General features: G+C 41.0%; 1 non-coding gene across 1 annotated transcript; it reads left to right on the top strand.

Moving 5' to 3' along the window:
* The first annotated feature begins 8,315 nt into the window (after positions 1–8,315).
* On the top strand, positions 8,316–8,423 carry LOC117915486. Its single transcript, XR_004651397.1, has one exon. It is a non-coding gene; the product is annotated as a small nucleolar RNA R71 (small nucleolar RNA).
* Positions 8,424–9,007: the final 584 nt, after the last annotated feature.

Genomic DNA, 9,007 nt, shown 5'->3' with positions numbered 1-9,007 from the left:
TAGCCCATGTGTTCCAATATATAATAGAGTAGCCTCGGAAACAATAGTTGATTCGACTCAAGCAACGGCGCCATTTGATACGTCCCCGGCAACGGCGCCATTTGATGCGACTCATGGTAGCTTAGCTTTAAAGGCGTATCAACAAAATTTATACCTTAGATACTATTACTAAAGTAGCCAAGCTACTATAGCATAGTGGTTCTAGGATCGTTCACTGGGAAGGGTTTTCGCAAACACAAGTGATATTCAAATTAGGAAAGTAAGTGATTTTCTTATGGATGTTAGCTTTAAAAGAAGATGTAAATGTTTTAGAAAGATTTAAACTAATTTAAGCTAACATTAAAGACTAAAATGAAAGGGTGTAAAAACAAGTTTCTCAAAGATAGGATAGCTATGCTCTGGCTCTTATGCAAATTGGAAATCTCAGGATAGGCTCCTCGCGTTGGGGTTGCAACTATGGTGATGATTGCTTCCCGAATCGGTATGGATTTAGCAAATCAAGTTTTAATCCTTTAAAATGGCAAAACAGATGGTAGTGAATTTCATCAATGGTTATTCACTTTAGACTTCCTTTGAATGGCTCGTAAGAGATAACTAATGGTCTAAAGCCAAAAGCTTACTAAATATTGGCAACTCAAAGTCATTCCAAGTGATAAACTCACCTTTCAATGGCCATTGAAATTGGTTCTAATGGATTAATGCAAAACTTGGAATTGAAAACCTCACCTTCCAATAGCTCGTAGGAGATAACTAATGGATAGAAATCCAAAAGCTTATCAAGTATTGGTCGTTGGAAGTTGTCTAATGGAAATAAAAACTAAACTTTGCATTAATGAACCATTAATGAAAAACGACTACCTTACCTTCCGGGTGCAAGAAATTTCCATGGGAATGCATCCAAGCCATCACATAACATCCATACTTTGAGAAACTTAAAAGGTTAGCCTCTCATCCTTGGGGATTTCATCCACCAAGGATGTTTGGCTACTAAGAAAATAAGAAAAAGAAGAGAAGGAGAAACAGAGCAAGGCTCCGTGGTATATTTCAATATATATGGTTATATTACATATCTTCCATCAACAAATGCAAAGGAGTTTATATAGAGAAGTTTTTCCAACCTTCCTAGCTAAGAAATCTTATGATTGGTGGATTACAAGGAGAAGAATGGAAATTTATACAAAAATATCTAAAAGAAAAGATCTCGTGTGGAGTCGGCAAAACAGGGGAGGGGTGTGCGAATTTCGCACACCTCAAAGGGGGTGTGCGAAATTCGCACACCATTCAGGAGGTGTGCGAAATTTTCGCACACCTGGAGCAGTTTTCTTCCGAAGGTCATAACTTCCTCGTTTCAGCTCCAAATCGTACACGATTTGAAGCGTTGGATTCTTGACTTCTTGAGCTTTGAAATGATATATAGCATGTAAAAAATGGACTTCGGGAAGTGCTCCAAAAGTGCAAAAGAAGACTGCAGCTGCTGTCCTCTGTTTTCCTCCTTGCTTCTCTTTGCTTTTCTTTTGCTTTTCTTTGCTTCTCTTTGCTTCTCTTTGCTTTTCTTTGCTTTTCTTCTTTGGTTGGCTTGTCTAAGTAGCTCCTCCATCATTTGGCATGCTTGAATTGATTCATAAGCTGATATAAACATGTAAACTTGCCACAAAATGGTTAAAACCAATTACTAAGGACCTTAATGAATTAATTGGGTTAAATGAATATGATTACTACTCAAAGGTGCTTAAAACCATTATAATTAGGTCTACAAAATAGCACTTTTTGGTAGTAATCAATAGTGGAATAGTGTCAGTTCTCTGTAGCTTTTTCTTGTGAACTTTCTCCTCAAAGTGGAGGAGAGTGGCCATAATCAAGTGATGTGGCCCGAAATAGAAGCCCTCAGATATCCTGAATAATGCGTCCAGGATGGCTCATCACCTCTGCACTAGATGCTGAAGAGGAAAAATGTTACAGCAACACATCTACTAGGAGCATCCCCGATGGAAGCTCCTTATGTAGAAAGAATGAATCTCCAAAAGTCCCCCTGGATAGGATGCGGACCATGTCCCACTGATATATAAGGGACTACTCCCAGAAATGTGCTAGATCCACTGGCTCGTATGGAATATGGAGAGCCTCAGCAATGTGCCTAGCCTCAAGGATACCCCGGCGCCCGTTAATGCTGAAATGAATGGCGGTAGGACTCTGGGCGCCTTGAGTAGTCATGGACTGATAGAAGTCCATTGCCACTCTGGGGTAAAAGAACTCCCTAAGAGTCATAAAGCGCTCGAGATGGTACCTCTGGAGCAGTCCAAATGAATCCCAAAGCTTCGGCTGCTGTCGCATGGCCTCAATGTCGAAATATAGCTTTGAATGAAATGACTTGGCTCTACAATTTGAATTGCCCTCAATGGGCGGCGCAGTGACCATAGGCCACTTGATGATGGCTTCCAGAGCAATGCCAGAAGGACGTTGAGAATCGGCAGGGGCCTGAGGGTCAGGCTGTACATGCCTAGATGACTCTCCAGGGCCTGAGGTCCTAGCTCTCTTGGGTGGAATGCGGTGTACTGATGGCTCAGGGGGTGGAGAAGTCGGTGGTCTTCGTGTCGCGTATTGGTGCTGAGGAGGGCTAGAGGGCACCCCACCCTCAGAAGACAGAAATGTCGGGGCCTTGGGGGCCTGAGATGAATCCTGAAGGGAGGGGGCTCTTTGCCTCTGCTCGCGAGACAATGAAGGGTCGGTATGGCCTCCTCTGATGCGTGCCATGTTCGAAATGGGGCGAAAAGTAGAGATTGCCTCTCCGAATGGTTGGCCGCGGGGCGTCGAATAAAGAGAAAGTCGATTCACAAGGTGGTGCAGGGTTTTTGCAATGGGGAATGGGGTGTGCGAAATGAAAATAGGCTTTGGAGGTCTTTAAATAGGCTTGTTTAAGTGACCTTTCGTTTTCGCAATGACCGTTGGTATTTCACACAAGGATCGTTGGAATTCGCAAGGTTGCGAAATGGACTTTTGATTTGAGAACTGAGTTTGCAACCTCTTTCAAATTTCGCAAGGTTTTCACAAGGCAAAGCTGGTTTACGAAATGAGTTTGCATAGGCTTTTCAAATTTCGCATGGGATTTCGCAAGACAAAGTTGGTTTGCAAAATTTTCGCAACCCTTGCGAAATTTTCGCAAGGTGAATTTGGGGTTGCGAAATTTTTGCATGCCCTGGAAATTGCTCTATTTTTCCTCCTTCAGAAAAATTTGAAAAGTTTTTCCATCTGTTTTGGAATCCACCTGCAATTGATCATAAAAAATTTAATTAAATCACAACAAAATAAAATTAAGCAAGAAATCACAATTAAAACAAGTAGTAAATTAATAAAACTTTAAATTAACATAAAAACAAAAAATATGGACTTAATGTCTTTCGACAGACTAAGTCCATCTAACCATTTGTGTTGTTAAGCTTGATGTGGCTCAAGGAGGTTGATTTCCTCCTTGTCTCGAGAAAATGGCTTTACGAATGGCTTGAGACGTTGGCCATTGACTTTGAAACTCCCGATGTTATTGAATTTAGTAGTTCCACTACTCCATTTGAATACACTTGTTGGATAGTAAACGGACCTATCCATCTTGACTTCAACTTTCCTAGGAAGATGTGGAGCTTAGAGTCATACAACAAGACTCTTTGCCCCTTCTGGAATTCTTTGCGGGAGACTAACTGATCGTGCCACCTTTTCAATCTTTGTTTTGTAATGTTTGAATTGTTGTAGGCGTCATTTCTTAGTTCCTCCATCTCATTAAGGTCTAGAAATCTCTTCATGCCGGCTCTGTTCATGTCCATGTCCATGTTGAGCATCTTGATTGCCCACCAAGCTTTGTATTGCACTTCAACAGGGAGATGACATGCTTTGCCATAGACTAGGCAATAAGGAGACATTCCAAGAATGGTCTTATAAGCTGTTCCGTAAGCCCATTGTGAATCATGAAGCTTAACAGACCAATCTCTTCTGCTCATATTCACCACCTTCATCAGTATGTTTTTGATCTCCCGATTTGCTAACTCAACTTGCCCAGAAGTCTGAGGGTGGTAGGGTGTAGCTATGTTATGCTTCACCCCATTCTTAGCTAAGAGAGTTTCGAACGGCTAGTTACAAAAATGAGTACCCCCATAACTGATTATGGCCTTGGGTACTCCAAATCTAGAAAAGATGTTCTCTTTGAGAAATTTGAGAACAAATTTGTGATCATTGTGTTTGCACGAGATTGCTTCAACCCATTTAGAAACATAATCTACTCGCACCAAGATGTAGGAGTAGCCAAAGGACATAGGGAAAGGTCCTATGAAGTCAATGGCCCAGACATAAAAAAGATCAACAATTAAATGGGGTTCAAAGGCCTCATGTTCTTACGTGTTAATTTACTAAGCCTCTGGCATTTGTCATAGCTCCTGCACATGGTGTGGGCATCTTTGAAAAGTGATGGCCAACAAAAACCCGATTACAGTACCTTCATAGCTGTCTTTTGAGAAGCAAAGTGGCCTCCACATGCGCTTTCGTGGCAATGACTGAGGATCCCCTGTTGCTCTTGCTCAGGGACACATTTCCGTATTATTTGATCCGCATAATATTTGAATAGAAATGGCTCTTCCCAATAGTAGCCATGAATTTTTGCAAAGAAGTGCTTCTTATCTTATGCTTTCCACTCACTTGGAACTTCTCCGGTAACTAAATAGTTAGCAATATGAGCATACTAAGGAGTGACTTCTATCAACATGAGTGACTCCTCTGGAAAATCATCATTAATTGGCAAACTATGGGAATTATGTGCGATGGCTAGCCTTGATAGATGGTCGGCTACCACATTTTCCACTCCTTTCTTGTCTTTGATCTGAAGATTGAATTCTTGAAGCAAGAGAATCCATCTTATCAGCCTCACTTTTGCATCTTGTTTAGTCCGCAGATATTTCAAGGCTGAGTGGTAAGTGAAAACCACAATGAATGACCCCACTAAATAAGAGCGGAATTTGTCTAAGGCAAAAACTACAGCCAACAATTATTTCTCTATGGTTATGGAGTTTCTTTGCGCTTCATTCAACGTTTTGCTTGCATTGTAGATCACATAGGGCTTTCCATCTTCTCTTTGCCCAAGAACAGCTCCTATAGCAACGTCATGGCATCGCACATCACTTCAAAGGGCAATTTCCAGTTGGGAACTCTTACGATTGGAGCGGTTCTTAGCAATAGCTTTAGTTCTTCAAAACTCTGTTGACATCGATCATCCCATGCGAATTTAGCATCCTTTACCAATAGTTCACAAAGAGGTCTTGCAAGTTTAGAGAATTCTTTAATAAACCTCCTATAGAACCCAGTATGGCCCAAGAATTGCCTTACTCCTTTGATAGTTGTAGGTGATGGCAACTTGACAATAAGTTCAACCTTTGCTTTGTCCACTTCAATGCCTTTCTTTGAGATAATATGCCCAAGGACAATCCCTTAGAGTACCATGAAATGGCATTTCTCCCAGTTAAGCACCAAGTCTTTCTTAATACATCGGTTCAACACAGCTTCCAAGTTGACTAAGCATTTTTCAAACACACTTCCATACACGGTGATATCGTCCATAAAGACTTCCATAATACGCTCCACCATATCACTGAAAATGCTTAACATGCATTTTTAGAATGTTGCTGGTGCATTGCATAAGCCGAAAGGTATTCTTCTGTATGCGTAGGTTCCGAATGGACATGTGAAAGTGGTCTTTTCCTGATCTTCAACAACAATTTCTATTTGAAAATACCCAGAGTAGCCATCGAAGAAACAGTAGAATGGATGGCCATAGACCCTCTCAAGCACTTGATCAATAAACGACAATGGGAAGTGGTCTTTCCTTGTTACAACATTCGGCTTTTTGTAATCAATACACACCCTCCAATCTGAAGTAAGGCGTGTAGAAACTTCTTCTCCCTTATCATTTTTCACCACTGTGATCCTTGATTTCTTTGGCATGACCTGCGTAGGACTCACCCATGGGCTATCTGATTTGGGGTAAATAATACTGGCCTGAAGTAGCTTAAGCACTTCAGCTCGCACCACCTCTTGCATGTGAGGGTTCAACCTTCTCTGGGGTTGACGAACGGCTTAGATTCTTCTTCCATGTATATATGATGTGTATAGACTAAAGGGCCGATCCCTTTCAGATCAGAAATTTTCCACCCTATCGCCTTCTTGCATCTCCTAAGGATTTCAAGTAGACAATCCTCCTGAGTAGTGGTAAGAGATGAAGAAATAACAACAGGGCTCTGCTTGTTTTCTTCCAGGTATGCATACTTCAACTTCGTGGGTAATGGATTTAGAATAAGCTTTGGGGGCTCCTCCTTAATGGCTTCTTGTGTCTCCTCCCTATTGAATAAAGGGAGAATTTCTTCCCTCATCTTCAATGGGGGTAGAGTAGCAAGCAAATATGAGGGTTCAGGTAACCCTTCATCAAGATCCCCAAGACTCTCATTCAAATCTTCTAGCATTTTATGATCACAATGCTCCTCCACTAGGTTGTCTATCATGCACACCTCTTCTAGTCCTTCTTCTTCTTCCGGATGGAATTGTTTCTGGCACATATAGAAAATGTTGAGCTTTAGCGTCATGTTACCAAATGGAAGTTGCATGACTCCATTCTTACAATTGATGATAGCATTTGATGTAGTTAGGAATGGTCTTCCAAGTATGATAGGAACACAGTTAGCTTCTCTTGCAAATGGGTTCGTATCAAGAACAACAAAATCCACTAGGTAGTAGAATTTGTCAACTTGAACTAGGACATCTTCAATATACCTCTTAGAATTTTCACAGATCTATCTGCTAGAGATAGAGTGATTGATGTTGGCTTCAACTCTCTAAGTCCCAATTGCTTGTAGACAGAGTAGGGTAGCAAATTCACACTTGCCCCCAAGTCCAACAAAGCTTTCTCTACACACGTCTCTCCAATCATCACTGAGATGGTAGGACAACCTGGATCTTTGTATTTTACTGGAGACTTGCATTGTATAATGGAACTTACTTGCTCAATTAAGAAGGCTTTCTTACTCACATTCAACCCTCTTTTTATGGTGCATAAGTTCTTCAGGAATTTTGCATAAGTTGGAACTTGTTTGATTATGTCTAGCAAAGGGATGTTAACTTTCACTTGCCTCAACACTTCAAGAATTTCTGATGCATTATTGATTCCCTTTTTGCCATGCAAAGCTTGGGGGAAAGGTGGAGGCGTGTGTTTCTTCATCATATCTTCTTGTTTGATAGTCCTCTCTGGATCTTCATTCTCAGTAGATTCAAGGTACTCCTTTGCACTATTCCCTTTTCTCTTTCCTTTTAGTTCCTCTCTCTTCTCTTTCTCTGTTTCACTCTCTGGTTCATGCTCTGGCTTGGATATAGGTAGATCAACCTCTTTACCACTCCTTAGAGTGATCACTGCTTTGACTTCCCTCACCTGTGAAGATTCTCCCTCTTGAGCCTCCACTTCATGGATACCCTTAGGATTTTGATGAGGTTGAGAAGGAAATTTTCCTTTCTCTTGCACTGTGTTGAGATTAGTGAGCCTTGAGATCGAGTATTGGAGATTATCTATCTTTTGACATGGATCATTGTGCATCCCATCCATCCTTTTGTTTACACTGTCAATTTCTTACCTGACTTGAGCATTGATGGATTTCTGGTCTCCAACAAAGTCTCCCATGACCTTGCTAAGATTCACAATGGCTTGTTTAAGATTTAAGGCTTGCGGGAGTGCTTGGCCAGGTTGTGTGTACTGAGGTGCCCTTGGCTTCTAAGAGAAATTAGGATGGTTCCTCCAATTTGAATTGTAGGTGTTGCCATATGAAGCATTGTTATTGGGCTTAAATTGTCTAATAACATTTGCTTGATCCCCAAACATTTCTCTTACAGCTGGAATCGTAGGACACTGGTTCACCAAGTGCTCATAAGATAGACAAATGGAACAAGGGATAGCTTGCACTGGTTTCTCAAAAATGGCGTGTACTTCTTGTATCTTCCTCATTTCTAGCTCTTCTAATCTCCTTGCCATAGCTGCAACTTTTGCTTTCATATCGATATCTTCATTCAAAGTACACATCCCAGCCTTAGCATTAGGAGCATTAGGTTAAGACTTCATTCTCCCCACTTCTCTAGTATTCGGCTCATCCCATCCTTTTGAAACTTCAGCCACATAACTCAAGACATCCATGGCTTCATTCGGATTCTTACTCATGAAGTCTCCTCCGCACATCGTTTCTAAGAGCTGCTTCATTGAGGAAGACATACCGTCATAAAAATAGCTCACTAACAGCCATGTATCAAAGCCATGGTGAGGACAAGCATTGATAGCTTCCATGTATCTCTCCCAACATTCATAGAATTTCTCATTCTCGTTAGCTGAGAAGTTTGAAATTTGCCTTTTCAAGTATTTGTCCTATGAGTCGGGAAAAATTTCTTGAGAAATTCAGCTTGCAAATTCGTCCAAGTTGGGATACTCCTTGGCCTTAAAGAATTAAGCCAAACCTTGGCCTTATCCTTCAAAGTGAAAGGAAATAGCTTGAGCCTCATCAAGTCAATTGAAGCTCCTCTTTCTCGGAAAGTATTACAAACCTCCTCAAATTCCTTGATATGCGCGTAGGGATTCTCACTTTCCATCCCATGGAAAGTAGGTAGAAGTGGCACAATATGTGGTCGAATCACTAGCTGCTCTGTAGGTGGCACTATACATGATGATGCACTCATACGAGGTGGATGCATGTGGTCCCTCATGGATCGGTATGCGTTGATATGCTCATTTGGAGCATGTTGACTAAGTTAATCTTCAGGTGTAGCTTCCATGACATTCACACACAATTCCAACTCTGTTTTGTGAAGATTTTCGCTTTTCACAAGTCTTCCCTCACTGTCTCGTATCCAATATGGCATGCACAACTAGCAATAACTGAAACAAAAACAAAGAAAACAAAAAGAAAAACAATTCTAGGAAAAAAAAAATTAAGGTTAACTAAAACTA

The sequence above is a fragment of the Vitis riparia genome, chromosome 5 (genome assembly GCF_004353265.1).
Source record: "Vitis riparia cultivar Riparia Gloire de Montpellier isolate 1030 chromosome 5, EGFV_Vit.rip_1.0, whole genome shotgun sequence".
Classification (NCBI taxonomy): domain Eukaryota; kingdom Viridiplantae; phylum Streptophyta; class Magnoliopsida; order Vitales; family Vitaceae; genus Vitis; species Vitis riparia.
Note: the sequence above shows the minus strand (reverse complement) of the source record. Positions and strands in the feature narration are given on the sequence as shown.